Source organism: Urocampus carinirostris, chromosome 13 (assembly GCF_059441175.1).
Source record: "Urocampus carinirostris isolate Australia breed hairy pipefish chromosome 13, RoL_Ucar_1.0, whole genome shotgun sequence".
Classification (NCBI taxonomy): Eukaryota; Metazoa; Chordata; class Actinopteri; order Syngnathiformes; family Syngnathidae; genus Urocampus; species Urocampus carinirostris.
This window is the reverse complement of record NC_142361.1, coordinates 33906285-33926124: the sequence shown is the minus strand read 5'-3', so window position 1 is coordinate 33926124 and position 19840 is coordinate 33906285. Positions and strand designations below refer to the sequence as shown.

Sequence of the window (19840 nt, the reverse complement as noted above, 5' to 3'; positions counted from 1 at the left end):
AATATCTATCTATCTATCTATCTATCTATCTATCTATCTATCTATCTATCTATCTATCTATCTATCTATCTACCTACCTATCCATCTACCTACCTACCTACCTACCTACCTACCTACCTACCTACCTACCTACCTACCTATCTATCTATCTATCTAGCCATCCATCCATCCACCTACCTACCTACCTACCTACCTACCTAGCCATCCATCCATCCATCCATCCATCCATCCATCCATCCATCCATCCATCCATTCATATTCAACTATATTGCAGGTTGCAGCGTACAGTATATTGCAGAGCCGCAAAGCTAGCACATGGATTACAAATTTTGATCACAATTTTTGATAAAATGGCATTAAGATAATGAAATCATTAAGCAATTTACTATTCTTTTGAACAAACAGGAAGACAGAATTCGCTAGATTGGCCAATATTTTTTTAATTCCCCAATGTCTCGTATTACAGGTAAAGGTTCTGACTTTTTTATTGAGTCAGAATGCATAAACATACTCTACACCAGGGGTAGGGAACCTATGGCTCAGGAGCCATATATGGCTCTTTTTATGAGTCCGTATGGCTCCGAAATAAAATGTAACTATTGCACATCTCTCTGTGATTTCATCCCGATTTTGGTCAAGTCAAGTCAAGTCAAGTCACATTTATTTATATAGCCCTTAATCACAATAATCTCTCAAAGGACTGCACAGGATTGCAATTGCACAATTACCTGATCTTAAACCAGCATGCGGGCAAGGAACAACTCAAAAACCTCAGTGTGAGGAAAAAAGAGAAACCTTGAGAAAAGACCTCACATGTCCATATAAAGCCGAAGCAACTTAATGCAGAAGTTTGATAAGAAACTATTTAAACTGATAAATAAAAACGCTGGCCAACGACTTTGATTGGGTGAGCAGTACAGGTGGGCGGGTCCCTGCACGCAGCCCAAGGCACTTCCGTGTCTCTCTCTCGTTCAGTGCAGTCTACACCGAAAGGAATATGACGATAAGCTTATCGTTTGCAGTAATTTGTGACATTTTTACAAAATAACTTTGCATGCACATTGTTTTGAAACCGTTATTAAGTACAAATTTCATGGAAAAATATTGCCTTGACACTCTTAACTGAAGGTGGAAGACAAATTGTAAATGGCATATTTACATTGATTTGGGACACAGGATTTGGCGTTATTATCATTTCATACATTTGATTAATCAAAATGTGCTGAAGAATTAGCTTTTGTCTAGAGAGCGTGTTTGGCAGTTTTTTCAATTTTGTCTGAAAATATATGATGTGGCTCTCTCAATTTCTTTTTAAAACATGTTTTGCTTTTATGGCTCTTTGGGTCAAAAATGTTCCTGACCCCTGCTCTACACTCAGTTACTACTTTAGAAATGTGACCGGTTGGTGACAAACCTTTTAGAATAATAGCCAAGCATGATAATAAATGTGGATAGGTTAATGATACCTTTTGCCACTTAGTGAACAACCTGTTTATTGTTCTGCTGTTTTTAGATGCAGCACAGATACTGCAATTTAACACACTAATTGCTTAAAAAAATAATATTTAAGGATTCATCCTCAGCCTGTTTTTCAAAAGACACAACAAAAGCCAAATACAACTGAAAAAATGACACCTATTATAGTAAACAATTATAATGTGCGATCGTGTTAAATTATGTGTACAGAGTGGCACATTCTGTATTTTTATTTCAGTGAAAGCAATTCCTTTTCCCAGTCTCTCCAACACACAGTTGTCCCTCATGACCAGAACAGGAGCTGCTAAATTATGGATCATTAAAATCGGCACAAATTACCACTAATGTGGCCACCTGCATCAGATTTAACCTCTGAATATCATTTGCATTATCAAGACTCGGGATGGTTAATTTTATTCAATCATTCATTTGTACTTCTCGATGAACTGGTGAGTCCATTTTATTAAATTAGTTTCTATTTTTGTGATCAGGCGGCAGTTTTGACTCCCGCTGGTTGGATTTGATGCATTTTTCAATAACATAAGAGTTGCCGCCAAAAATAAATACCCATAAAACATTCAACCGTCAGATACGCTTTGCCCCCTACAATCATCTATTAATAAAAGTTAAAAGAGGTTGTAAATAAAACATCTGAGTTGTTGGTGTTCCTAATCTCTGTGTAAGATAATGAGTACATCCGGAAAACCATATAAAAACATAACATTCTTTTTCAATGTGGACCTGATATAGTACTAAGAAACGTGAAACTAGCAAAGACTGACATTTTATAGAAAATCCGTCTGTCTTTTTTTAAAAAACCTGGAGCATACACAGCAAAACTATCGCTTTTGACGATAAATTACTGCTTTTCTCCCCTTAAAAACGACTACCCTTCTATTTTTTTTAATCTACCTATCAGGACCAGAACGGAGACAGGACCCACTTGTGTTGCGTTTCTCACAAGTTTTATTGGAAAAAAGAGAAAGGGTTGTGCCCATTATCCGGTGATTGCTGGAAGCGGGAAGCAGGTCGCTCTGAACGCAGAAGTGGATCTTCTGTGGCGAGGGATGGCGGTGTCGGGAACGGAAAAACGGGTCAGGAAAGCAAAAACGTGGTCGGGGTCAGAAGCGAGTCGTAAGCCAGGAAAGGGGAGTAGACGTGTTCGCGGACTAAAAGGGGTCAAAAGCTGGGACGGGAGAGTAGACGTGGTCAGGATCAAAAACGGATCGAAGCCGGGGGACAGACGGGACAAATACAGGTGGGAGTCAGGATCGAAAAAGGCTTGCCTAGTGTTAACTTAGGTTCGCAGACGGACTGACAAAAGGGGACAGATAGGAGTGGGTTTGAATAGGGAAGGGGGCCAATCATTACTTTTGGATTACTCCAATACCAAATATGCTTATAAAAGACAAAAGAAACTAAATATGAATAAAATGACAAAATTTTGTGCAGGCTTGGGGAGTAACGGAACACATGAAACGGCAAAAATGATGTTAGCAAGCTGTTTGGATTTATTTTCATTTAGTTTCTGTCACAGTTTATGTTAGTTTTGCCGGAGATCAAAGAGATCAAAGCCAGGAGAGAGAGCTTACCACATGTTGTGAGTCATCATTTTATTTATATTTAGTTTCTTTTGTCTTTTATTAGCATATTTGGTATTGGAGTCATCCAAAAGTAATTGAAAGTAATCCAATTAAAGTAACCCTACCCAACCCTGTCCACCTATGTGTCTAAGTACGATGTTCCTTACATCCCTCCCCCTAAAACTTGCCCATGCACTGAGTAAGACTGTGAGGTTAATGGATTTTAGAGTAGACGACCGCTCCACTCTGTCTGTAATATACTCCCATCAACCACTTCATTAGGGAAACTCTCGCCACTCGGAGGAGGAAAAAATTAAGTGAGAAATTGGAATGGAGACAGAAAGATGAAGGCGAGAGGCAGAGGAGCGCGAGAAGGTGAAGTCATACTTTGATTTAATGCGAATGCACTGACCACAAACATGCTGCGATTAGTGAGGAGAAAAACGAGGGGAAGATGTGGGTGGGGACGATCGTGTAAGCTCTTTACTGGGAGTTAAATGTCAAAAAACTCCTGGTGAGACCGGAGAACACAAGCTTTCAGTTTCAGAAATGTCCTAACACTCAATAGCGGCCATGCTACGGTGACCGGCTCGGGCATTACACCTCATTAAAGCAAGGGCATCACCCGGACTGTTTAAGAGGTGCTGAATGGGAGAGGGGAGGAACAGGGGGGAGATTAAGGCAGTTTTGCTTGTGTTACCCTTATTCTGTGGGAGAGAAGGGAATAAAAAAGAATGAAGTCTTAATCCTATGTCCGCTACAAGCTACATTCATACAGGTATTTTTAATGTGTATTGGCCTAGTACCAAGTACAAATAAAAAAAAAAACACACATAAAAATCTTATCTCATCTCATCTCATTAGCTGCACCGCTTATCCTCAGTAGGGTCGCGGGGGTGCTGGAGCCCATCCCAGCAATCATCGGGAGTGGGCAGAGGACACCCTGAACTGGTTGCCAGCCAATCGCAGGGCACACAGGGACAGACAACTCGCTCGCTCAATCACACCTAGGGACAATTTGGACCGGCCAATCCACCTGAAATGCATGTCTTTGGAATGTGGGAGGAAACCGGAGTGCCTGGAGGAAACCCACGCAAGCACGGGGAGAACATACAAACTCCGCACAGGAAGTCCGGTAGCTGGATTTGAACCCACACAGGAGGTTCCCAAGACCTTAGAACTGTGCCGCACACGCGCTAACCACTGCGCCGCCGTGCTGCCCACACAAAAATCAATTATTTAAAACAAAGATAGGGCTAACCTACCAGGCTACTGCGCTACCTTCTAAAAAAAAAGCATAATGCTGCTCGTCAGCACTCAAAATTCCAAACAACAATTTAATTATACAAAAATATGATGTGAAATGTAGCATTATTCATGATATGATTGAACTGCTGGATATCGGACAGATGGGGTCGATACCGGACAGGGCGGTACAGACAGACAGGATTGATAATAAAACAGGACATCGAAAATAAACAGGACAAACAAGACGGGAACGAAAACTGGAGAGAATAATAAACAGGACAAAAATAGGCGGGAACGAAACTGGAAACCGATGTTAAACAGGACTAAATAAATGGGAACAATACCGGACAGGAAAAACCGACAGGAAAACAGGACCGAGTCCGAAAGCACGTCTTGCGGGGCAGAGGTTTGTTGACGGAATGACAAAGGAGGAGGGAGAGCACTGAGCTTAAATAGACAGAAAGCCAATCAATGAGCCGCAGCTGGCGCCACACGAGCGGGGGCAATTGGGCGCCATGGCAACTCTGACAAAATGTTTAACTTCTACAGGACAAAATCCCACTAATACTGTAAATAAACATGCAAACAGCGTGCATGAACAGCATTATCTCAATATATAAAAAAATAATAATATTTAAAAAGAATAAAAAACAGAAAACGTTTTAATGAATTAAATTATCACTTAGAAGTTTGGACACATTAAGTTTGTAGTTTTAACCCTAGGGTTGGGGTTGGGGTTAGGGTTAGGGTTAGGGTTAAGGTTAGGGTTGGGGTTGGGGTTGGGGTTAGGGTTAGGGGTTATGGTTATGGTTAGGGTTGGGGTTAGGGTTAGGGTTATGGTTAGGGTTATCATTACAGTGTAGAAAAAATATTGCTATTACTTAACTTTAACTTTATCTAAGTTTCTATTCCATCAAAACAATATTCGCCCTCTCTCCTTTCAAACCTTGGCTGAATTGGCACTAATCAACATAACAGGAAGTCACTAAAACCACATTAAAACCTATGATTGGAGTGAACGACAATGACTCCGATAGACATTTGAGATTTAACTTAGAGCCTCCGCATACAAACTATCACGTTTTAATGTTCCTTGCACATTTATATTTTAGGCCTGATAATGCATTACCGATTCAAAAACTGTCTACCTACGCAATGCACCTTTACATTTTTGAAAAAAATCCCAAGATTCTAATTTCCAATGGACGGATTCAATACCGCCCCTGATGTCACCATGAAAATGAATAAAATATCTCAAACGGATCAGAAGACTTCCACTTCAAGCTCTACGCAAACACAAATGCCGACAGTTGGCGGTATCTCTCACATAAGAGACATTTCTGTTTGCTTTTCAACCGCCATATTTGGTTTCATAATTGCATAGTCGACTCTAGAGAAGTCAGTGCCTTGCCGGTTGCTCACGAAGCTCGACGCACATACTAGCTAATCACTTGCAGTCAAGAGCAAACGAGTGCAAAGAAAACAGCCAGTGTCCTATACACCAGCGAATGACTGCCGATAATTGGAGAATGAAAAAACCTAAAGAACCAATTTCCAGATTAGAATATTTAGCCCTGTGTTGCATTTAGATGTCAGAATTAGCATATAGATACGAAAAGGAAGAAACTAGCTATTTCAATTAAGGACAATGTATATTTGTTTAAAAATAACTCTTGAAGTACTTAAATTATTTAAGTGCCGTAATTGAGGTAATTTAATAAAACTCTGTACATTAAAATGACCTCAAATATATAGGACTGCTATGATAAATTATTTGAGAAAATATCCTTTTATTAAAAGCGGGAAAGTATTGACACCAACCTTATTTTAAAATCAGGAAACAGAAATGGCGATATATGTTGCAGATAAAATATATTCACCACTTCTTGAGTAATTTTAAGGTGAATGGGAAAAAAATATGCATGTGTGGTTTCAGTATTTGATATTGGGATTGATAACCTGTCATGATTACTGATGTGACTTAGCTGTGCCCGCTCAATTGGCGCCACCCGCCGCGGGTTCTGATTGGCTCCCTGTCACTATTTGAACCCAGTCCTGTCAGTCCCCTGTTGTCTGTCCGTCTGCGATCTGCAGTGAATACTAGGCAAGCCTTTTTCGACCCTGACTCCCACCTGTCCCGTTTTTGCTCCCGTCTGTCTCCGGCTACAACCTGTTTTGGCTCCTGACCACGTCTATTCTCCCGTCCCGGCTTATGATCTCTTTTTGTCCCCCAACTACGTCTACTCTCCCTTTCTGGCTTATGACTCGCTTCCAACCCCGACCACGCCTTGTTCTCCCAGTTCTGGCTACCGACTCGTTTGTACGTCCCGGACACCGCCATCGCTCGCTACAGAAGACCCCTTCAGGGTTCGGAGCCCCATCCGAGTACGAGAGCGACTTGCTTCCCGCGTCCAGTGAACACCGAATCCAGGGGACAGCCCTTCCTTTTCCTCCAGTAAAACTTATGAGAAACGTAACGCAATTGGGTCCTGTTTCTATTCTGGTCCTGACGTAAACATGTTGAGACAATTTGAGTCACATTGTTTTTGTTTTTTTAAAGTGCTGTCCTGCAGTTTGAGTAATTACATTACATTTTTCAATGCACACTAGACAAGGTCTCACGGCACTCTGGTTGAAAAACACAGATCTAGAGAATAGATAATCTACCAGCCACATGATGAGCCATTTTGCTTATTTAAATGTTGCTTTTTTTCAAAACATCATGAAATATCTTAAAACAAGAAAAAATCAATTTTGAATTAGTAACATTTATCGTTTTTCCATGTAGAACCAAGTAAAATTTTACAAAAACAGTTCTCCCAGTTTAAAACTTGCTCTTGCTTTATCCCGGGATCATCTTCCAGATCCATCACAACTCTTACAATTACCGCGGGAATTTTCATTTTTAAGCCATGTAGAAAAGAGCGTTGAACCAGAAGCCTCTAAAATCCACATACATTCTGCTGACCAGTAAAAACTTAAAGTAAAACCCTTCAACTCCATTTTTTACCTCAAGGTTTGACAATCATCCATTTCAACCGAGGACCGTAAGCATTTAATTCCTCAAAACAACACTACAGATTTCCTTGCAAGATGCACGATATTACACGTGCCACACAGTCTTTCTCGCCTTACGAGCAACAACAAAAAAATATCAATATCGTCTGTCCGGCGTGTGTGTTTGTGGAATATATCAATACCTTCTGTCTCTGTGTTTGGAACCCCCGCCGGGCTGCAGACTGTGGTATCCGCAACCCTCTCGCTTGTATGTGTTTGTGTGCGTGCGTATCAATGCACCGGCAACCATTACGGCGGCAAAATCGTCCCATACCGTGAAAACGTATATGCCCCTTTCCTGAATTATGTTTGTTTTATCACTCACAAAGGTTTCAGATCATCAAACCAATTTTAATAACACACGGAGACAACTTAAGGAAATACAAAATGGGGTTAGGGAATGTTAATTCAATTTATTAAGGCACGAAAAAATCTAGGCCTGTCTGGCCCGATGTAAAAAGGATTTGCTCCCTCTTGTTAAAATCACAAAGTAACTGTGTCTAACTGTCAGAACCAGAACAGCTACAGGACCCAATCCTGAAATGGAGAGTCATGCACGTTAGGAAGCCGGTCTGGCGTGGAAGGACAGGAAGCCAGAGACCGACGAGATCGATAATGAATCAGGGTAACGAAAATAAACAGGGGAAACAAAAACTGGAGAAACTAACAAATAGGACAAAAATAGACTGGAACCAGAAATTAAACGGTACAAAAATAAACGGGAACAATACCAGACTGGAGATATCACAGGAAAACAGGATCGAGTCAGAACCCACATCGTGTGGGGCAGAAGTTCGTGTGACGGGCTGACCGTGAAGCAAAAGAGCGCTGAGCTTTATACAAACAGAAAGTCAATCTTTCAACGAGCCGTGACACACACGGGCGGGGCAAATTGGGAAACACAACAACCGTGACACACACGGGCACGGCCAAATGGGCGCCATGGCAACCATGACACTAACAACAGTTTGGGGAAAGCAGAGTTCAATTCCACAAGGCACACGAAAATTGATTGCCTCCACCTGTTTTGACTCAACAAATCACATTACGAAAAGAACATGATGCCAACTGTAAAGCATGGTGGTGGAAGTATGTTGGCCTGGGATTAGGACAACTTGCTGTGTCAGGCGGAGTAATGAATTCTGGTCATCAGTACGTGCCCTCAAACTCCAGTGATCTTGGACCATGCAGCAGGGCAAGGGTTCAAACAACACATCAGCTATTCCACCTCTTGATAACTTAAAAAATCAAAAACAAAATGGAAGTTCTGGAGTGGCAAAGTTCATCCAATCCAATTGAAATGATGTGCCTTAAACCCTCGAATATTGGAGATTCAAATCAATTCTGCAAAGAAGAGTAAGCCAAAACTCCTCCACAAAGTTGTGAGGTCAAGGTTGCCCATTGCCTTCAATTGGCCCCGTCCGTTTGGCGCCAGCTACAGCTCTATGCCTGATTGGCTTCCTTTCAATTTAAGCTCAGTGCTATCACTCACCCTTTGTTAGTCCGTCAACGAACCTCTGCACCTGCAAGACATGTGTTTTGACTCTGCTTGTGTATCCTGTCCGGTATTGATCCTGTCTATCTCGTTCTGTTTAATATCGGACTCCAGTGTCTGGTATCAATCCCGTCTGTCTCTTTGTGTCTGATATCTGACTCCATTATCCGGTATCGATCCCATCTGTCTCGTCCTGTCTGATATCTGACTCCGGTCTACAAAATCCGGTATCAACCCCGTCAGTCCAATATCTGCTCGTGTATCTGGTACCGATCTCGCCGGCCTTTGGCTTCCTGTTATTCCACGACGGACTTCTGTCTTACTTCCTCCGCCCAGCGATCGCCGAATCACCTATAAAAATAAAGCTTGTTGGAAAACGTTACGCATCTGGGTCCTGGTCCTGTTCTGGTTCTGACATGTGAAGGACTCGTTACCCATTATCGTAAACGTTTTAATTCGGTTATTGTTGACAAAGGTGGCCCAACTCATTTTAAAACTGCTTTTTTGTGTTTCCTAGGGTGTCTCCATGTGCTGTTAAAATGTGTTAGGGGATTTGGATCAAGAGGTTTGATTCCCGGCTTCTCCGTGTTATATGTCGAAGTCTCCATGGGCAAGACACTGAATCCCTAATGCCCCTAATAAGCAGGTAGGCGCCTTGCATGGCTGCATGACCGCTATTGGTATGTGAGTTTGTGTGTGAATGGGTAAGTGTGAAGCACATTGTAAAGTGCTTTGGAAGGTCTTCATTGACTTGAAAAGCGCTATAGAAATGCAGACCATTTACAATTTGAAACCTTTGTTAATGATCAATATGCAAAATACACAGATATTAGGAAGGGGGCAAATACCGTAAATTTCGGACTATAGAGCGCACCTGATTATAAGCCGCACCCACCACATTTTAAGAGGTAAACCGATTTTGTACATACGCAAGCCGCACCTGTATATAAGCCGCATGCGCCCACATTTAAACATGTAACACAAAACTAACCCAAACCCGACCCGCGATTGAAACTAAATGTCTTTCTATTAAGTTCACAGTCCAAAAATCACAGCCGGCAAAATTAACGGAAAATGATACCGGTAATTAAGGTTTGATGCAGACCTGCAGAGTCCGGGTCCCGTTGAAAGTAATCCAAGGAAAAAAAGTGTATATTTCCAAAGGTAAGTGTGGGGAAAATATATCAGGTGAACACATTTACTCACGCAACTCCTTTTTCTTTAACCAACTTTTAACCCCCTCTTCTTTCCTTGTCTGTCCCTCACCTTTAGCGGTCCCCACTTAAACTCGGCACCCCGCGTTTGTTCCGCCCCTCATTTTTTGTTCCCACGTACAAAACATATCAGAATAAGTGTCTAAAATAAATACAAATAAATACATTACAAAAATATACAGTTGCAAATACATATTATACATGGGTTACACATATTTACAAAGAAAGAGGGTACACCGAGAGAGTTTTCAAAGCTTTAATAATAATAATATAGCTTTGACGGGGCAGTTAATGGTAGCAACACTCGAGCGCCGCTAGCGGCCGTTAGAAAAATTACATAAATTGGCGGCATCACTGAATAAGCCGCAGGGTTGAAAGTTAGGGAAAAAAGTAGCGGCTTACAGTCCGGAATTTACGGTACATTTTCAGGGCACTGTAAAAACTATCGATGTCACTTGCACCGTACCGACAACACCTCCTGCTTTAAACTGTGTTTATGCACATAATTGGATGGAGGTGACCTTTGTAGCAGCATCCGGTGCAGTGTGGCAGGAGAGCGCGTGTCCGTGTGGAAGGCCGGCACCCCGATCGCAGCGACAGCCTCCACTTAACCCCAAACCGCCATGGCGAAATTACAGAGCAGCCAAATTACAGCACTTATGTGAGCAGAGAGAGAGAAAAAGGGGAGGGAGGGATTGAAAGACGGAAGGTGGTCCTCTCCTCCATGTATCCGTGCTCTCTTTGGAAGCATCGGTTACACAAGAATCAGGTTTCTGCAAAACGTGTGTGTGGCCTCGTCCCAGAATATAAACTCCTGCTTTCGAATCTTGCTGTCTCTGTTTGAAGTGATTTAAGTCCAAAGAGGAAGTCAACCCATCTTTTATTATGATAATGTGTTCTATAACTGGGGCAGCACGGTGGCGCAGTGGTTAGCGTGTGTGCGGCAGAGTTCTGAGGTCATGAGACCGGAACTTCCTGTGTGGAGTTTGCATGTTCTCCCCGTGCTTGTGTGGGTTTCCTCCGGGCACTCCGGTTTCCTCCCACATTCCAAAAACATGCATGTCAGGTTAATTGGTCGGTAAAAATTGTCCCTAGGTGCGAATGAGCGAGCGAATTGTCTGTCTCTGTGTCACCCGCAACTGGCTGGCAACAAGTTCAGAGTGTCCCCTGCCCACTGCCCGAAGATAGCTGGGATGGGCTCCAGCACCCCCGCGACCCTACTGAGGATAAGCGGTGCAGATAATGGATGAATAGATGGTTGGGGCACAGTTCATGTCATGGGAACCTGTCGTGGGTTCAAATCCAGCTCCAGACTTCCTGTGCAGAGTTTGTATGTTCTCCCCGTGCTTGTGCGGGTTTCCTCCGCGCACTCCGGTTTCCTCCCACGTTCCAAAAACATGAATTTCAGGTGAATTGGCCGGTCCAAATTGTCCCTAGGTGTGAATGAGCGAGTGAGTTGTCTGTCCCCGTGTGCCCTGCGATCGGCTGGCAACTACCCACTGCCCGGAGATGGCTGGGATGGGCTCCAGCCCCCCCGCGACCCTAATGAGGATAAGCGGTACGGCTAATGAGATGAGATGAGACAAACTAGGGGAGATTGAGATTCAAAGTAAACAAACCGCACATTGTTCTTTTTTTTAAAGGTACCAGTAGTACAACTTCTTTAAACAACAACAATAATGATTCGTAATATAATGCATCAAAGCAAGTGAGCCGTTTGAGAGCCGGCTCTCTTTAATGAGTTGAGCCGAAAAAGCCGATTCTCTGAAAAGAGACGGACTTCCTTTCACTGCATAACACATGAAATCTAAGGCAACAGATGCATGCGCACAGTAGCATCAAACCGCTCGCTTCGTTTGCAAGGAAAAAAATTATACCGAGATAGAGGCTACCGCGGCAAACTCGATTGACTTGATTGATTTGCCGTTTCGAGATAGTCGGTGTATACCGGATGGTACCCATAATTGACAAATTTGCGTTTTTTCCGTACAGATTTTCTTGTACGTCGTACACGTCTTAAAATGCATAATAAACATACTTTTTACGGCAAAAAACGTAGAGTTGACAGGTATGATATACAGTATAAGCAAAAAATAGGGTTCTTTTTTCTCTAGGGACCAACGGTCCAGTACCGGTTGGGGGCCGTTGGTTGACGACCACGCATTAAACAGTTGTGTTGAAGATTACGCATTCCCTATTATTCTACCTCTCACACAAAATACCCCTCTTTAGTTTCCATCAACGCTATAAGTGAGAGAAAACATGGGCGGTCACAAATAACGCCACACATGTGCAGGCCGGTATCGAACGATCCCCCGACAGCTGCAAAGCGGGACAATTCAGTCATCAGCGTCTATCTTGCTGCAAGCGCAGTGGGAGATCATTTTAAGCCCAGCAAACACCTCAGCTGGACAGAAGCCCGATCGCAAACGCTTCTTCTCTTGGTCTAATCCCTCGGCCGCCCACTTGACTTCATCCCTCCATCTGTCCGTCAACACCGAATACAGGTGGCCGTCTTCTCACTCTCGAGAGTCTCACACTGAATTCGGTAGAACCTGTCCTTCTTCTTGCCCTCCAAACACTCGTTTTAATCCATTAGTTGTTAAAATCAATTTGAAAGGAGAGCTGGGTATTACCACAGCGAGGGTATCATGATACATGGTGTTCAAAATCAATGGTATCCTCAGAATTTGAAATGGATTACTCATGTTGCTGTAAAGAAAGTCATACTTCACAAATTGTATTCAGATTTCAAGCTGGATGTCAAAAGTTTCTCCAAAAGTCAAAAGCTGCCACAACTTTCTAAGCTGTATTTTAGTTTTAAAAGCAGGAACTTCATAAAGAAATGTGCAATACTGCCACTAAACGTGTCAGGACCCAAATGGAAACAGGACCCACTCGCGTAACGTTTCTCACAGTTTTATTGGGAAGAAGGGAAAGGAGCGCACACACGATCCGGTGATCGCTGGTCGCGGGGAGTAGGTTACTCAGACGCGGAAGTGGGACTTCCGTGGGGAGCGATGGCGGTGTCGGGAACGGAACAAAGTCGAAAGCCAGGAGTGGAGAGTAAACGTGGTCAAGATCAAAAATAGGTCGTTATTCGGGACGGGAGAACAGACGTGGTTGAGATCAAAACAGATCTTAGCAGGAGACAAACAGGAGCAAAAACACGGGATAGGTGAAAACGTTTTTGCCGTGTAAAAACAGAGATTCACAGACGGACCGACAAAAGGGGACTGACAGGACAGAGTTTAAATACTGACAGGGAGCCAATCTGTCAACAAGCTGCAGCTGGCGCCACACGGGCGGGGCCAATTGGGCACCATGGCAACCGTGACACATGGGCAGGGCCAATTGGGTGCCATGGCAACCGTGACAAAAAAGTTTTCAATACAGTATGGTTCTGATGGATCTACGACTTAGGTCAGTCTCCCAGCACTACCTTATAAATATGCTTGCCTATTTATCATGATATTTTACCTTATTTTGCTCTTTAAAGTCTTTATTGCTTGTTTATCCTAGAGTGCCACGTCTAATCCCAATGTAAGCAATATTCACTACATAGTTATCAATGACAATAAAGACTTTTATCATTCTTAAAATAATTCTAAAACCATGGTATCCATAGGTGTATCATAGACGACGTTACTTGCACGGTGACAACACCCATAATGTCCAGTTATAAGACCGGACTGTATTTACCAAAAATACAATTTTCTGCCACCATACAAAAAAAAGTATATCCAAGTAGGTTTGGTGGCAGAATTTGCATAAGAGCAAAATTAGTTTAATAAAGACTGTGAATACCTTTGAAGTCAGCAGAGATTTGTGGAAGGATATTTGTGAGATCAGAGGTCAGCAATGTTGTTTAATGGAGCCTGACTCACAATCTCTAGGACATTAAACGCTTGATTAAGTCATTTTTTTCTCCATGCCAATGTTATCGAATCACATTAATATGGAAACTGAAGTCATATACTATTCTATACACTGTTTCATCGTATATAAAGTCAAATATACTTGTTCTAAAATCTGACTTCAGTGTTTGAGGGCAAACTCAGAGAGAAAGCTGTCGTAAAAACACCTGTGCTTTGGAATGTGTCTTTGGTTTCTGTTTGTGTAGATAACAATGACTTATTACCTCGCCTGGGGGCAAGGGCAATGACTTTTCACTCGTATCTCAATGCTTCAGAGGACGACTGGGATCATTGCATCAACATGGAGCGGACCAATCAGCCAGAGGCTTGGTCATGGAGCATGGACATTTGATCGCCATTTGTCATAAAAGTGGGCAACCCGGAAGCCCCCGTCGTTGCTTTCTTTTCTACACATGATTGGAATTGGCAAGGAAGAAAGATGTGTTCAACGCTTTGATTTGGCTAAATAAATTAATATGTGGCCTATACTGGGCTCAATAACTTATCTGACTTTCGGGCAAGAAACGTAGTCTCTTCGGAGTCAGATTTTATTTTAAGGAATGTTAAAACCTTACAAAACCCAAATGATCTTATGAGAATGACAGACTGAAGAGTGAATACATAGTCCAAAACTTGACGTCCATCCTTTGTTCACACAAAATTAATCTATTCTGTTTTCTCACTCTTTCCCTTCTGTCCACTCTCCCAGGTGGGAAGCACTCCGCGGCAAGATCTGTAATTATATGCGTTTAAGGCCAATCGATGGGGGACATATTTAATAGAAATATATGACTATGAGCCATCAACAATAAAAAAGCTTGTGGTCACAGAGTGAATGAGAAGAGGGGGCACGGGAGAGAAAGGAAATCTGTGCCATCCTGATTTTAACACAAACAGCCTCCCACTGTCTCAGTGTCGACCTTGGACAGAGAACAAGTTTAGACTTCAGACAAAATTGTCCATTCAAGATAACCTCACACCCATCGTAGGCCTCGACTTCTCAGATGAAGCTGAAGCTTAAAGTGGAATTTTAAAGGTTTTTTGTATCCATATGTGTGTGGGAATAGAATAGAATAGAATAGAATAGAATAGAATAGAATAGAATAGAATAGAATAGAATAGAATAGAATCTATTGTCGGTATAACAAATAGCAAATAGCAAATGTACAACAAAATTAAAATCTGCAATAGAATACACTAGACTAGACTAGACTAGACTAGATTAGACTAGAATAGAATAGAATAGAATAGAATAGAATAGATTAGAATAGAATGTACTGCCATTATAACATATCAAGTGCCGTTGAAACAAATAGAAAATAATAGAAAATAAAAATATGTAATTGTCATAAAAACATTTTAAATGTACAACAAAAGCAAATGAAGACATAAAGTAAAACCGAATACAATAGAATACAATAGAATACAATAGAATAGAATATAATCTATTCTCGGTATAACATGGCAAATGTACAACAAAATTAAAATCTACAATAGAATACAATAGAATACAATAGACTAGACTAGAATGGACTAGACTAGACTAGACTACACTTGACTAGAATAGAATAGAATAGAATCTATTGTCAGTATAACATGACAAATGTACAACAAAATAAGTCTGCAATAGAATAGACTAGAATAGACTAGACTAGACTAGACTAGATTAGATTAGATTAGATTAGATTAGATTAGATTAGATTAGACTAGAATAGAATAGAATAGAATAAAATAGAATAGAATAGAATAAAATAGAATAGAATAGAATAGAATAGAATAGAATAGAATACAATAGAATGTACTGCCATTATAACATATCAAGTGCCGTTGAAACAAATAGAAAATAATAGAAAATAAAATAATGTAATTGTCGTAGAAACATTTTAAATGTACAACAAAAGCAAATGAAGACATAAAATAGAACAGAATACAATAGAATACAATATAATACAATAGAATAGAATAGAATCGATTGTCGGTATAACATTGCAAATGTACAACAAAATTAAAATTTACAATAGAATAGACTAGACTAGACTAGACTGGACTAGACTACACTAGAATAGAATAGAATAGAATAGAATAGAATAGAATAGAATAAAATAGAATAGAATATAATAGAATAGAATACAATAGAATGTACTGCCATTATAACATATCAAGTGCCGTTGAACCAAATAGAAAATAATATAAAATAAGAATATATAATTGTCATAGAAAGATTTTAAATGCACTACAAAAGCAAATGAAGACATAAAATAGAATAGAATAGAAAAGAATAGAATAGAATAGAATAGAATAGAATCTATTGTCGGTATAACATGGCTAATGAACAACAAAATTAAAATCTGCAATATAATTGACTAAAATAGGCTAGAATTCAACAGAATGGAATAGAATACAAAAGAATAGAATAAAAAAGGAATAGAATAGGATAGAATAGAATTGATTAGAATAGAATGTATCGCAATTACAACATATCAAGTTAGGAACCAATTACAACACCTAGGAACCATTTGGACCGGCCAATTAACCTGAAATGCATTGTTTTTGGAATGTGGGAGGAAACCGGAGTGCCCACGCAAGCACGGGGTGAACATGCAAACTCCGCACAGGAGGTTCGATCCCATGACCACAGAACTGTGCCGCACACGCGCTAACCATTTCGCCACCATGCTGCCAGCAATAGTACTTTCATTTGTTTAACTGTTTTATAAAAAATGGACGAAATGGAGGCGGGAACAGGATTACGCAGACATCTATCAGAAAACATAGACAGTGGTTCTCTTAATAACACAGAACAGGTACTAGATCACAGGTGTCAAAGAGGCGGCCCGTGGGCCAGTTCAGGCTCGCTAAGGGATTGAATCCGGCCCGCGAGACAACACTCAGAGAAGCGCAAGATAAAAACAAGCTGCAGGTTGAAATATGTCACCTTGATGTTGCCAAAGCCAGGTGCCTCTCACAAAGACACTGTACTTGTATTAATTCTCTCTCTCTGTCTTTCTTTTCCACCCCTTTTCTCCCACTGTCTGTCTCTGTCTCTTTCACTCTCTGCGTCTATTTGTCTCTTCCTTCGTTGCTCTTTGTCTCTTTCTCTTTCTGTGTCCTTTCACCTCTTTTGCTCTAACTTCCTTTTTTTTCCTTTTCTCTCTTCCTATCCTTCGTGCTTTCTTTTCTCTTTTCTCTCCTTCTGTTTTTCTATTTCTCTTTGGATTTCTTTCTTCCTCTCCCTTTCTTTCCCCCTCTCTCACGACTTCTCTTTTTATCTCTTTTGTTTCTCACGCTCTCTCCCTCTCTCCCTTGTTTTCTGTCTTTGTCCCGCCCTCTCTCCTTTACCCTTCCTCTTCTCTTATTTCTTCATTTCTCTTTTTCTTTCTCTCTAATCTTCTAGACAGAATGTTTGTTCTATCGTGTGGCCCCCGAGTTAAAATGAGCTTGACACCCCTGTACTAGATAGACAACAGCAATAAATACATATCTGGATTTGTCAAAAGAGAGTGAGAAAAATACCTGTATATAAATGTAAAGTGTATATTTTTGCAATATCTATATTCTCCATATTAAACACCAGGCATTGTCACCATGAGACAAAGCATACATATTAAACCCCCCTCGCACTCCTCTTTTGCCACCGTGTCGACTAAATAAACACTGTAGGCTTCATTCATTAGAGCTGCAGCCACTACCTGAGAGCCCGATCGATCCCCCAGACGTTTTATATAGATCCAAGAAAAATAGAGTGGGCGGGGAAAATAAAAGCAAGCACGACAGGCAGGATATATGACTGTGTTAATATGAAACCAACAGCAGTTTACCGGCCTCTTTAACTGTAGACTTGTGTGAGTGGTGAGACTGGGATGGATCTAGTGGAAATTGTTTAGCAATGGTTGCCAAAAAAATGTTCTCCAAGACAAAAAAAGACCATGTCAAATAAGAACCCTAGCGAGGATGATGGAGATATGTTTTAGAGCACAGGTGTCAAACAGGCGGCCCGCGGGACAGATCAGGCCCGCTAAGGGATTGAATCCGGCCCGCTGTACAACACTCAGAGAAGCGCAAGAGAAAAACAAGCTGCAGGTTGAAATAGGTCAACTTGATGTTGCCAAAGCCAGGTGCCTCTCACAAAGACACTGTACTTGTATTTCTTTCTCTCTCTCTCTCTCTCTTCCACCCCTTTTCTCCCACTCTGTCTCTTTCACTCTCTGTGTTTGTCTTTTTCTCTTCCTTTGTTGCTCTTTGTCTCTTTCTCTCTGTGTCTTTTAACCTCTTTTGCTCTAACTTCCTTTTTTCCTTTTCTCTCTTTTCTCTTTCTCTCTTCATACGCTTCGCGCTTCCTTTTCTCTTTTCTCTCCTTCTGTCTTTCTATTTCTCTTTGGATTTATTTCTTCCTCTCCCTTTCTTTCCCCCCCCTCTCTCTTTTTCTTTCTCTGTCCCGCCCTCTCTCCTTTTCTCTCTCTCTTTCTCTTATTTCTTTATTTCTCTTTTTCTTTCTCTTGAATCTACTAGTCCGGCCCCCGACAGAATCTTGGTTCTATGGTGTGGCCCCCGAGTTAAAATGAGTTTGACACCCCTGTTTTAGAGTTTGTATTGAATTTAGGGGGGCAAGTAACCAGAAGGGGGAAATAATGTATGTTATTTTATCCATGCACTCTTATTTGTATTTCTATTTTTGCTACGCTCACCTTACATAACAGGTAAATAGATTAGAAATAATAAAATTGGTTTTTTTCAAGTGCATAATCAAATTATGACATTTTTTAGCACAATCCTGAGAAATGTCAGCCTCCAAGCCTCCCAAAAAAAAAAAAGGAATACAAATTATGTACAAAAAACATCTCCAAAACTTGTTGTCAGTCATTATTTTTTAAAAAATGAAAACACATTTTGTCAGAAATCATAACTGGATCAGGACCCAAACGTGTGACGTTCTCACACAAGCCTTTTATTTTACGGGAAATGGAGAGTCATGCACGTTAGGCAGCGGTCTGGCGTGGAAAGACAGGGAGCCAGAGACCGAGGAGATCAATTCTAAATGCCCGAGTTGATATCGGACAGATGGGTGTCGATACCGGGCAGGATGGACAGACAGGATTGATAATGAAACAGGACATTAAAAATAAACAGGACAAACAAGACGGGAATGAAGACTGGAGAGAATTACAAACAGGACAAAAAATAGACGGGAACGAAACTGGAAATCGCTATTAATCAGGACATAAATAAACAATACCAGACTGGAAATACAAACAAGAAAACAGGACCGAGTCAGAACCCACGTCTTGCGGGGCAGAGGTTCGTTGACGGACTGACAAACTAAGAGAGAGCGCACTGAGCTTAAAAAGACGGAAAGCCAATCTGTTAATGAGCCGCAGCTGGTGCCACACGGGCGGGTCCAATTGGGCGCCATGGCAACCGTGATACATTTACCGAAAAGGTTGTTTTGGAGAAAAGCCAGAAGAACAGGAGCTTTAGCACCACCTCGTGCCTTTCTTCTCATGGTTTGTAATGTAATGTCTCATAAAAAATGCTCACTACTGTATCAATTACAATTAGTATATATTGTATTTATAAAGGATAACATACCCTTGCTTTCGTAATAAGAACTTACTGTCACGACCAGAAGGGAATCAGGACCCAAATGGGTAGCGTTAAACACAAATTTATTGATAGAAAGAGGAAGGGCAGCGCCCGCCATCCGGGGGTCACTGGAAGCGGGAAGCAAGCCGCTCACACAATCGGATCGTGATACGAATACGAAAGTAGATCTTCCGGAGCGGGAGATGGCGGTATCAAGGAGGGAAAAAAACATGGTCAGGATCAAAAACGGGTCGTAAGCCGGGACTGGAG

General features: G+C 41.3%; 1 protein-coding gene across 1 annotated transcript in view; it reads right to left on the bottom strand.

Moving 5' to 3' along the window:
- The window catches only part of bcl11aa (BCL11 transcription factor A a), an 86394-nt gene that overhangs the window by 8440 nt on the left and 58114 nt on the right, over positions 1 to 19840 (bottom strand). The gene's annotated exons all lie outside the window — the stretch shown is intronic.